This window comes from Benincasa hispida, chromosome 6 (assembly GCF_009727055.1).
Source record: "Benincasa hispida cultivar B227 chromosome 6, ASM972705v1, whole genome shotgun sequence".
NCBI lineage: Eukaryota > Viridiplantae > Streptophyta > Magnoliopsida > Cucurbitales > Cucurbitaceae > Benincasa > Benincasa hispida.
Genome location: NC_052354.1, coordinates 51,418,814 through 51,431,988, shown reverse-complemented (window position 1 = coordinate 51,431,988; position 13,175 = coordinate 51,418,814). Strand labels below are relative to the sequence as shown.

Genomic DNA, 13,175 nt, shown 5'->3' with positions numbered 1-13,175 from the left:
GATCTTATACAAACTCCTTTGTATAGAATATCCCCGCTTGCATGTCTATACATAAATGATCAGGATCAGATCATTTGTAGCACTTTACAACAATTGTAACACCTACAAAGTAGGCCATACTCGTAGTGTCACCAAGATAAGGCACCCAGCCTTATCCATCTATTACAGACCATTTAGGTTATCACTTAAACATGATCCACCCGTATGTCTCTACATACATATTTAAGTTTCAAGATGGATGTTAGTTTATTGGTTTGTGGTTAATGCAACTAAAATATCACATATGTTATTAAATAGACAATGAGTTTGAATAAAATATCATATATTTTATTAAATACACAACGAGTTTGTTCAATAATGTTTACAAACTATAAGACCTTACGAGATTTAGGGCATTAACCCCAACACTTTTCATATGAGTCTAAACCAGGATTGGTTTCAACACTTCAAGGAGATTAATAGGGGAAGGTTCTTCTAGAAAATTATCAAGAATGCAGTGTTGAAGGAATTGGAACAGTTCTAGTGAAGATAATTGATGGACAGATCAAGGAGCTCACTTTAGTAAGGTATGTTCCTGATTTGAAGAGAAATCTTCTTTCTCTTAAAGCTTTTGACACTGCAGGATACTTTTGTAGATTTAAGAATTGTACCTTAAAAGTTATAAAAGGAGTGTTGGTGAAACTAAGAGGAAAGCTTCGACATGGACTATATATTTTGGAGAGAAATAAAGTAGTTGGTGCCTCATTAGTTGTTTCACAGAAACATCCAATAGAAGAAAGAATATGGCATCAAAGGTTGGGACATATCGGTGAGAATGGTTTAAAACATCTTTTCAAGCAAGGCTTGCTGGAAACAACTTTAAAAATTAGCCTAGGTATATGTGAGCACTGCATCTATGGCAAGTCAACTAGAGTTTCATTCAGTAAAGGGCTACACACGTCTAAATCTATCTTAGAATATGTACATGCTAATTTATGGAGTTCAGAAAAAACTTCTACCATGTGAAGGTCACGGTTTTTCCTCTCCATTGTTGATAACTATTGAAGAAGGGTTTGGACCTATTTATTGAAAAGCAAAGCTGAAACCTACAGGAAATTTGTTGAATGGAAGAATTTGGTTGAAAATCAAACAGACAAGAAGTTAAAGTCATTGAGGACTAAAAATGGCTTGGAATTTATGAATAATGAATTGAAGCTCCTGTGTGAGAGAGATGGAATTCAGAGACACCGTACAGTGAAAGGAACACCTCAGCAAAATGGCCTGGCTGAAAGGATGAATCGTACATTGTTAGATAAGGTAAGATGTCTCTTGTCAAATGCTAATCTACCAAGGAACTTTTGGGGGGAAGTATTGGAAACAACTATTTACCTTGTTAGCAGAAGTCTTTCTTCAGCTATAGAGTTTAAAACTCCCATGGAAAAATGGACAGGACATCCACCAAACTCATCTAACTTGAGGAGTTTTGGGTGTGTTACATATGCACATTCCAAAGAAGGAAAGTTAGACAATCGTGCTAAGAAATGTCTTTTTCTAGGATACCCCAAAGGTGCAAAGGCTATAAACTATGGTGTGTTGAAGAAGGACAAGAGAAATGCATCATTAGTAGGGATGTAACTTTTGATGAGACTAGGATGACATTGACCAATAAAGAGAATAAGACTGCGCAAGAGCCAGAGGCAACATCTGAAACTTATTGAGTTTGAAGTACCGAGCCACGCTTCAAATGAATCTGAAAATCAGGAAAATGCAGAAGATAACTCTCAGGTGGAGATGGTTCAAGCAAAAACTTCTCAAGGAGATGATCTTCAGTCATACACTCTGGCTAGAGACAGACTAAGAAAGCAGATTAGGCTACCTTCCAGGTATGCAGATGCTGATATAGTTCATTATGCATTCTGTACTGAGTTGAAAGAAGCTGATAATGAACCACTGACCATCGAAGAAGCAGTAAATTGTAAAGAAAAACTCAAATGGTAGCGAATAATGCAAGAAGAAATGGATTCTTTGATCAAGAATAAAACTTGGGAATTGGTGGACAAACCACTTAAGTAGAAGATGCTTGGATGTAAGTGGATATACAGCTCAAACATGACTTTCAAAATAAAGATTCACCAAGGTATAAAGCAATGTTTGTTGCTAAAGGGTTCAATCAGAAAGAAGGGGTAGACTACAATGAAAATTTTTCACTTGTAGTGAGACACACCTCCATCAGAATGCTATTATCACTGGTTACTGAGTATAATATGGAGCTAGACCAGCTGGATGTCAAAACAACATTCTTACATGGAGACTTATCTGAAACTATCTATATGCATCAACCACCTAGATTTAAAAGCAGGAACTAAAAATAAAGCGTGTCTTCTTAAGAAATCCTTGTATGGTCTAAAGTAAGCACCTAGGCAATGGTATCTTAAGTTTGATTCATTTATGTTATCATGTGGTTTTAAAAGAAGTATGCTGGATCATTATGTGTACTTTAGACATGAGTAGGAAGACATTCTGTTTTCTTATTGTTATATGTTGATGATATGCTAGTAGCAAGCATAAATAGACAAGAGGTGAATAAGCTGAAAAATGATTTAAAAAGGGTCTTTGACATGAAAGATCTCAAACTTGCAAAGAAAATACTAGGGATAAAAATTGATAGAGATAGAAATGTTGGTACTATGAGACTTTCTCAAGAAGCATATTGCCATAAGATGCCTACAAGATTTAGAATGAATGAATCTAAATCAGTTACAATACCTCTTGCATCTCATTTTAAGTTTTCCCTTAAGCATGCCCCCAAATCTGATGATGAAAGAGATCAAATGCAAGCTGTACCATATGCTAACGCTGTAGGAAGTCTCATGTATCTTATGGTTTGTACCAGACCAGATTTAGCTCATTATTTAAGTGTTATTAGTAGATATATAACTGATCCAGGGAGTTATCATTGGCAAGCAGTTAAGTGGATTCTAAGATATATTAAAGGAACCGTATCATATGAGCTATTATATACTAAACACTTAAGTAATCAAGAGGTTCTCACAGGTTTTGTGGATGCAGATTATGCAACTGATAAAGACAATCACGATTTAATCTTCCATTGAATTCAATTTGTTAATATTTCTTACTCTAATTTCTTTTCAGGTAGTCAATCACGATTTCAATCTTAGTCCAAGCTCGAACTGATCCTCAAATTTTTAGACCTTGAATTGATTTCCATCAAATTGCTCCATGAACACCACGTCGGGGTCAAAATTTCAAGGACGATTATCAATCTCTCCTTATTGTATAAATCCTTGTAGTGTTGAGGGTGAAGAGAGAAGAGAAAAGGTAGCAACGGTCGAAGAGGAAAGCAATGAATGATAATGGAAATCCTCATCAATTGTGAGGAAAAAGAAGGCGGGAAGCATAAAAGAAATGAGAATGATAAGTCTCCCCTAGAATAAATCAATTGAAATTTGTATGTTTGTCTACTCATCAATAGACAATTAATAACTTAACTTCCATGTCATTTTTCGTTAATCGATTAATTGTTTAATGACTATTTATAACTAATTTTCAAACTTCAAGTATTGAAGTGTATATTGGAATTTTAGAGATTAAATAGACACTAAAATCAAACTTCAACGGTTAAAAGTTTATCAACTTTTGTCTTAAAAATTTAAATTCATCCATTTGCACCATATAGTTAAATGTTGTGATATTTTACTTCAACTTGAATTAGTGTTAGTTAATTTAGAATGAAAAAAAAAACAATATAAGCTTAATTTTCATAATCAATGAAAGATTAAATGATAATCTTTAATATTAATTCATATTTCTTTAAAAATTTAGAGATAAATTAGATATAATAATATTTTAACATATTGATTTCACATAAAGAAAAATGAGTTAATTTATTTAAAAATATAGCAAAATGTTATTATCAATTAGTGATAGAACACAATAAATATCAAATCAATGTCAGTAATAAATACCTATCGCAATCTAATACTGATAGATAGATAGTGACATTTTCCTATACTTAAAAATATATTTTCAATCGTTTTATAATTTAAGAGAATTACCCTATTTCAATATTGAGATTAATTAGACTGAATTTTTATATTTCAATTTCATTTATGTGTCTGCTGGAATTTTCAGGCGCTTGATTTTTAATGAATTTCTCTTTTAAAAAAGAAATATATTTATGTCTCAATCTCACTAAAGAAGAGGGGGCCACCGCCACGTCACCTAGAGTCATCTTTTCTAAAGTCGATAAGGTTTTTCCCCCTTTTTTTCCCTCCTTCGAATATATAATTTATTTTGAGAAAGGAAAATTGTGGATAAGGCACTCAAAATGACAGATGTGGGGACTTATATACAGGTCACATCAAAATACAATAATGTCAGGTTTTTATTTATTTATTAATTTTTTTATGTGCGGATAATTTCATATTTTAAATTACATTTATTAAAAACAATCTGGGAAGTTAGAAGCTTAGCAATGATATATATATTTGTTTTGAGATGAATAGTATATCTTTCTGATCAATTATTCCACTATTGTGTGAATCTAATAGAATACTAATCGATTAGAAACAATAATAATAATCAAGTAAGGACATAAGAAATTTTAATGTTGAAAAATTCCCTCAATGTGAGGAGTAAAAAACCACGGTCCGAAATAAAAAATCTCCACTATAATCAAATCATGGGTACAAATAAGTTATCCCTAGTCACAACTAGAGACACACAAATATATCTCAAGATTGGTAATCTCGGCAACAAACGACAATAAATAGAGAAGAATAAAATTAGAAACGTCTCACATGAAGTGCAAACTAATTACCCACGGTATCTGACTATAGGTAGTTCCGAATAGAATCTCCACCGTCCAGATTGAAGAATCTCGTGTCAAGAACACATTTTCAAAATTTTAGCTTAATCGAACCGCGGATCGATCTCCAAACGGCTGAAAAACGCTACTGATCGAAATGCAAAAATCTCTAATTTTCTTTTGCCATTTTTTAATTCACTCTCAATTTGCGTGTATCACAAAAACCGACTCATGTAGTTTTTTTTTTTAAAAAGAAAAACCTATTATGGCCCAAGTGGGCCTTCACAAATTTGTGAAATAACCCAACAAATCTCCCCCTATTTCACTTTGTAGAGGAACTAGTCATTCCTGTAGCGAAATGACAAAACTCATGCTTCTCTCTTGGTAGACTCTTTGTCAACATATCGGATCCATTATGATCAACATGTATCTTCTCAATCTCAAACAATCCATCATTCAAAGCATCTCTCATTCAATAATACCTTACATCTATATGCTTCATTCTGGAATGAAATGTACCATTCTTACCAAGATGAATAGCACCCTGATTGTCGCAATATATCACATATCTTTGTTGCTTGGAGCTAAGCTCCTGTATAAAATGCTTCATCCACAACATCTCTTTGCAAGCCTCTACTATTGCAATATACTCTGTTTCAATTGTAGAAAGTGCAGCACACTTCTGCAACCTTGATGCTAAGACACTGCACCATCTGCAAATGTTATCAAGTAATCAGAAGTAGACTTTCTATTATCTAGATCTCCTGCCATATCTGAATCAGTGTACCCAATGAGTACTGGCTTTCCACCTCCAAATTCAAATTGGAAGTGTCTCTCAAATATCTCATGATGCACTTGACTGGCTCCCAATGCTATTTTCCTGGATTGGACATAAAACGACTAACAACACCAACAACGTGAGGTCTAGTACATACCATCACATACATCAAGCTCCCAACTGCTAAAGCATAAAGGACCTTGGTCATATCTTCCTTCTCTTTATCTATAGAAGGACTCTGTTTGCTACTCAGTTTATGTTAAACAGAAGTGAAATAAACTACATTCGGTTACAGTTTTTGTTACAAACTTAGCTACCTTTAAATACTCTGTATAACTAATTTTGTAAGAGAGAGAGAACAATTATAATTGAGTGTTTACACTATCTTGAAGCAATCTTGAATAAAAGAAAACTCTGTCAGCTTCTCCATGGTCGTAGGCTTCCCTTGGCCGAACCACGTAAACAATCGTGTTCATCTTCTTCTTTTTATTGTCTTCTTTTTTCGTATACCCCTTGACCCAAATGATCATTTAGCTTTAGCAAATGATCATCTAGCTTTTCCCAACGATCGTTTAACTTTTACCCAATGATCGTTTACTTCTGCAAGCCTTATCGTGTAGACGACCATCGTTTAGATGACCATCGTCTAAACGACCATCGTTTAGACGACCATCGTCTAGACGACCATTGTCTAGACGACCATTGTCTAGACGACCATTTTCTAGACGACCTTCAGTAAAGCCTCATCGTCTAGACGACTCCTGCCTTATCGTCTAGTCGACCCCTGCTTTATCTCCATTGCCTAGACGATTGAAGACTCCTCGCCCTAGCAAATTCCGGCAGCCTTCCGGCGTTCCTCTCTTTTCTTTTCTTTCGATTCTTTCTCTGTGAAAGGAAAAGAAAAGATAAGTTAGTCGAAGGGTTTCTCCTGCAGAAGTTTGTGATTCTAATCTCAGCCATTGAAGTGTAAGGCCGAGATTGTACGTCACCCGGTTTGTACATCCTACACGCGACCTAGTGTTTGTCTGAATCATTGAGGGGTATCCGATAGTCGTGTAAGAGCCTTCGTTCACTCTCGGCTCGAAAAGACTTTGCAAATCCGTCTTGTGTTCTGCCTGCTTCCGCATTTCAAAGCCAACAAGTGGTATCAGAGCCTGTAAGAAAGCTTCAAGATTAGTCAAGATTCAAAGAAGCAATAATCTTGAAGTCTTTCAGTCGAACTATCAGTTCAGAAATGGCAGTTGCAAGGTACGACATCGAGAAATTTGATGGAAAAGATGACTTTGGTTTGTGGAAGGCCAAAATAAAGGTTATCTTGGGACAGCGGAGGGCATACAAGGCCTTTGATGATCCGACAAAGTTGCCAAATACAGTGACAGAAGAAGAAAAAGAAAATATGGAGCTTACTGCTCATGGAACACTCATTTTGAACTTGTCAGATAATGTCCTACGACAAGTAATCGATTAGGAGACAATCTACAAGATGTGGAACATATTAAATGAGTTTTATGAGACAAGGAATCTACCTAATAAACTTTTCCTAAGGGAAAGGTTCATTACATTTAAGATGAATGCTTCGAAGTCATTAACAGAGAACTTAGATGATTTCAAGAGAATTACTACTGAGTTTAAGACTCAAGGAGAAGAAATCGAGGCAGACAATGAAGCATTTGTGCTTCTTAACTCATTGCCAGAATCCTACAGAGAAGTGAAGACAACCCTAAGTATGGGAGAGATTCCATTACTACTGATATCATTATTTCTGCTCTTAAAATCAGAGAAATGGAACTCATTACAAACAAAGAAGAAAAATCTAGTGTAGAAGGCTTGTTTGTTAAAGGAAAGTCAAAATAGAATAACAAGGAGAAAGGAAAACAAAGCTCAAATGAAGAAGGGGGAAAAGAAAAGTCCACGGTCAGATGCAAATATTGTAAAAAGCTTAGACATTTGATCAAAGATTGCAGAACACTCAAGTGGAAAAATAAGCAGAAAAATAAACAATCTCAGCCACAACCCAAAGTCCAACCAAACCAGTCAGGTGAAGCCTCAGTTTGTAAATATTCTTACTTTTATTCTGATGCTTTGGCTACATCTAATTGCAGGGCAGAAGAAGAAGCAAATAAGAACCTAGATTGGGTTCTAGATTCAGGGTATTCATTCCACATGACACCTCACAAGGGCTGGTTCAGTACCTACAGAGAATTGGATGGAGGTTCAGTCTACATGAGAAACAATAACTCATGTCCAATGGTTGGGATTGGTTCAGTCTCATTGAAGTTAGAAGATGGAACAGTCAAACTCTTAAAAAATGTCAGACATGTACCTAAGCTGAAGAGAAATCTAATTTCACTGGGCATGCTTGACTCTATTGGCTGTGAATACAGAGGCAAGGAAGGATACTATGAAGTGTTGAAGAACAGTAAGCCTGTCCTTAGAGGGGTGAAGATAAATGGAGTGTATGTAGTGCAAGGTGTTCATCAAGTACACTCAGCCTTGATTGTGACTCATAATCAGCCTACTGAAGGAGACCTATGGCACAAAAGACTCTCTCACATAAGTGCCAAAGGTCTACAAGCTCTAGCCAACCAAGGTATTCTACCTAAGGGAGTACATCAGAGCCTATCCTTTTGTGAACATTGTGTAATAAGGAAGGCTACTAGGCAGAGCTTTGTGAAGGCACAACACACAACCAAGGCCATCCTCGACTATGTGCATTCAGACCTATGGGGTCCTTCACCTTATCTTTGAGTGGTGCCAGGTATTTCCTTACATTTGTTGATGATTACTCAAGAAAGAGATGGATCTATTTCCTTAAATCAAAGGATTTAGTGTTTAAAAAGTTTAAAGAATGGAAAGTGATGGTTGAGAAAATGTCTAACTGTCAAATTAAGTGTTTTAGAACAGATAATGGGCTTGAATATTGTGCAGAAGAGTTCAATGTTGATTGTAGACAACAAGGCATATTATGACACAAGACAATTAGGTATACACCCCAGCAAAATGGGGTATCAGAAAGGTTAAACAGAACAGTAATGGAGAGGGTCAGAAGCTTACTATCTGATGCTTTACTACATGAGAAGTTTTGGGCAGAGGCAGCTTCATATACAGTCTATATACTGAATAGATGCCCTCATGCATCTCTTAACTTGCTAACCCCTGAAGTCACCTAACCTGAATAACCTGAGGGTATTTGGCTGCACTGGCTATGTTCATCAGAGTAAAGGAAAGTTTGCTGCCAGAGCTGTGAAGTGTATGTTTTTGGGCTTCACAGAAGGTGTTAAGGGGTTTAGAATGTGGCACCCTATTGAGAAAAGATGATAACTAGTAGAGATGTGATTTTCAAGGAAGAAAAAATGTATATGCAGAAAACTAATCCAAATGTTTTAGTACCTCAAGAGAAAAGCAATACAATTGAGGTGGAGCAAGTTCTAGTTCCTACTTCTAATCCTTCAAGCTCTGAATCACACTTTGATCAACTACCTCATCAAGAAGAAGAAGTAGAAGATGTTATTATTATTGATACTGAGCAAGAAGAATCAGAATTGAGAAGTTACTGCCTAGCTAGAGATAGGTAGAGAAGAAACATTGTCCCACCATCAAGAAATGAAGACTACTTAGCTTTGAATACTATTGATTTGTCTAATGATGCAGAACTCTCAACCTTTGAGGAAGTAGTCAGTTGTTCTTAAGTTAAGATGTGGATAGAAGCTATAAATGAAGAGATTGATTCACTGGTGAGAAATAATACATGGGAGTTAACATCCTTACCAAAAGGATGCAAACCAATTGCATCCAAATGGGTGTACAAGTTGAAGGAAGGGTTCTCTAACGATCAATGACCTAGATTTAAAGCTAGGTTGGTTGCTAAGGGCTTTATACAATAAGTGTTGATTTTAATGAAATTTTTTCTCCAGTGGTTAAACAGACTTCTATCAGATTACTATTATCGATTGTGGCTCAAAACAACCTAGAGCTGGAGCAACTAGATGTCAAAACAACTTTTCTACATGGCTTCCTAGAGGAAGTTATATACATGAGCCAACCGAAGGGATATGAGGTCAAAGGGAAGGAAGATTGTGTGTGCCTGTTGAAAAAATCTATTTATGGCCTCAAACAATCCCCAAGATGCTGGAACAGACGGTTTAGTGACTTTGTTTAGAAGAATGGTTTCTACAGAAGCTCCTATGACAGCTGTGTTTATATAAATACAAAGTTCTATACTCATCCTATCTACTTGCTTTTATATGTGGATGATATGCTTCTAGCAAGAGCAATAATGAAAGAGCTGAACAAAGTAAAAGATCTACTGAAATCAGAGTTCGAAATGAAAGACATGGGAAATGCAACAAAAATACTTGGTATTGACATTATTAGAAACAGAAAAACAAGTATTCTAAGCATTGATCAGTCAAAATACTGCAGTAAATTGTTGAAAAGGTATCAAATGACAGAAGCTAAAGCAATGACTACTCCAATAACCAACCATTTCAAACTTTCAGCAGAGAATTCACCTAAAGATTCAAACATTGAGCATCGGCAAATTATGTTAACAGTTCTTTATTCCCAAGCTGTGGGAAGTTTGATGTATTTAATAATGTCCACAAGACCTGACATAGCCTATGCTACTAGCCTGGTGAGTAGATACATGGCTAATCCAGGTAAGAGACACTGGGAGACTACAAAGTGAATTATGAGGTACCTAAAGGGTACTACTAATGCTAAACTAAAGTACCAACAACTATCAGACAGTGAACCAGAGCTGGTTGGTTGTGTAGATGCAGATTATGTAGGAGATCTCGACAAAAGGAGGTCATTATTGAGGTATATCTTCCTATTTGGAAGATGTATTCTAAGCTGGAAGGCTACCTTACAATCAGTAGTAGCTCTTTCTACTACTGAAGCAGAGTTCATGCATTATCAGAAGCAGTGAAGGAAGGCCTATGGCTAAAGGGTCTCCTAAGTGATTTCAGAATTAAACAAGACACAGTGAAGATCTTTTTTGATAATCAGAGTACAATTCATTTGTCAAAGCATCCACAGTACCATAACAACATATTGATGTGAAATATCATTTTATACGACAACAGATAGAAGCTAAGCAAGCTAAGCAGATTGAAGTTCTGAAAGTTCATACCTCAGAAAATGCCTCCGACATGTTGACAAAAACAATCACTCAGCTCAAGCTCCAGAAGTGCCTTGATATAATAGGGTTTGAGCTGAGAGACAAAGGTTAAAGCAGAGAGACAGTCAGATTAGAGAAGTTGAAGTTCATTTCAAGGTGGAGATTGTTAAACAGAAGTGAAATAAACTACATTCGGTTACAGTTTTTGTTACAAACTTAGCTACCTTTAAATACTCTATATAACTAATTTTGTAAAAGAGAGAGAGCAATTGTAATTGATTGTTTACACTATCTTGAAGCAATCTTGAATAAAAGAAAACTCTGCCAGCTTCTCCGTGGAAGTAGGCCTCCCTTGGCTGAACCCGTAAATGACCGTGTTCATCTTATTCTTTTTATCGTCTTCTTTTTTCGTATACCCCCTAACCCAAATGATCATTTAGCTTTGGCAAACGATCGTCTAGCTTTTCCCAATGATCGTTTAGCTTTTACACAACGATCGTTTATTTCTGCAAACCTCATCGTGTAGACGACCATCGTTTAGACGACCGTCGTCTAGACGACCTTCAGTAAAGCCTCATCGTCTAGATGACTCATGCCTTATCGTCTAGTCGACCCATGCTTTACCTCCATTTCCTAGATGATCGAAGATTCCTCGTCCTAGCGAATTCAGGCAGCCTCCCAGCGTTCCTCTCTTTTCTTTTCTCTCGATTCTTTCTATGCGAAAGGAAAAGAAAAGATAAGTCAGTCGAAAGGTTTCTCCAGCAGAAGTTTATGATTCTAATCTCAGCCATTGAAGTGTAAGGCTGAGATCGTACGTCACCCGGTTTGTACATCCTGCACGTGACCTAGAGTTTGTCTGAAACATTGAGGGGTATCCGATAGTCGTGTAAGGGCCTTCATTCACTCTCGACTCGAAAAGACTTTGCAAATCTGTCTTGCATTCTACCTGCTTTCGCATTTCAAGCCCAACAGTTTGAAGTGACTAGATAAAGGAGAACTGACTGGATTCGCGTTACCATGTTGAAACGCTCAGGCACCTTTTCCAAGTATTGCTCCTACGATATATATAACTTCTTGGAAGCTCTATCTCAAACTATTCAAATCCAAAATTTTTTTAGTGAATCCCAAGAATTGGGCTATATTAATATTGAGGACAAATTTCTCACTTCAAGAATGTGAGAAATTATTACAATTTCTCGGAATTCATCATAGGAATAGCCTTTTAATGAAATAATTTTTTAAAACATTAATTAAATTCATTTTTTTTAACTAAATCTCGAACTCCCAAAAATTACGATTCCTCACCTCAAAAATTCTAGAAAATCAGACTCTCAATAAATTCCATCGCAAAAATTTTGTAAGGAAAATGACAGTCTTAAAAAAACAAATGATTAGAAAACATTTTGTAATATATTAGTTTTTTAAATGCTCAAAAATACACAAAGAGTGTAATTTAAATAAATTTTTCAAAAAGGTTTTAGAAAAGATTTAAAAACTTAAAGAAACATTAAATAGAAAACAAAATTAATTTAATATAAATATATATAAGCAAAAATCATAATTAATGAAGCATGATAATAAATTAGGTAGCATAAAATAACATATTAAGTTTTTTAATAAAAATATATTGGAATTCTATCTCGGACATCCAAAGAATCGACTCCTCACCTCAAGAATTTTAGAAAATTGGACTTCCAAATTTTCTAAATTCCACCATTGATTTTTTTTTACACAATATAAGTAAAGATTAAGAATATTAACAATAAATAATTTATAATAAAAGAGTTTAATAAAGTGATTAAATACAACATTTAAAATAAAAAAGACAAATGAGTAAAAATAAAGAAGATGCCATAAAACAATGAAATAAAACCAAATAGAAAATCATATTAAATAATAATAATAATATAAAAAAAGCTTCAATTAAGTAATGATGACAATATAAAAATTAAAACATTAAAAAAAGTGTTACAAATGGGCGGCAAAATTGCCTTCCATTTCAAACTCATACACAACCAAATACTAATACTAATAATAATAATTTTCTCTCTTTTTAAAACTCACATCTCTCATTTTTTCTTCTTCTACTTTTTCAAATTAATTTTTTTCACACCCCCGATCTATTTCCTCTCTTTTCTTCTTCAAAGTCTCTTCACATTTTTTTTTACCTTCTCTTCTTTAACAAAACAAAGATTTACTTTAGAACACAAAGGAAAACTTTCTTCCACCACCAAAGGTATGCTACCTCCATTTTTAACCTCAATCTCAACTCTTTTGGCTACATATATTTAACTTCTTCCTCTTTAAAAAAAAATAAAAAATAAAACAATAATAAAGAAAGATCATGGAAGAGAAAGAAGGTGAAAAAAAAGAAAATAAATAAATAAAACCAACAATAATTACAGATCTAAAACAAATGCATGTAAAAATAAACAAAAGAATCATAAGAATAAAATGAAGATAAAATA

At 34.9% G+C, this 13,175-nt stretch overlaps 1 long non-coding RNA gene across 1 annotated transcript; it reads left to right on the top strand.

Annotated features, from left to right (window-relative positions):
- Positions 1-287: 287 nt before the first annotated feature.
- LOC120080224 lies at positions 288-3,492 on the top strand. Its single transcript, XR_005482445.1, has 2 exons — positions 288-566; positions 3,133-3,492. It is a non-coding gene; the product is annotated as an uncharacterized LOC120080224 (long non-coding RNA).
- The last annotated feature ends 9,683 nt before the right edge of the window (positions 3,493-13,175 follow it).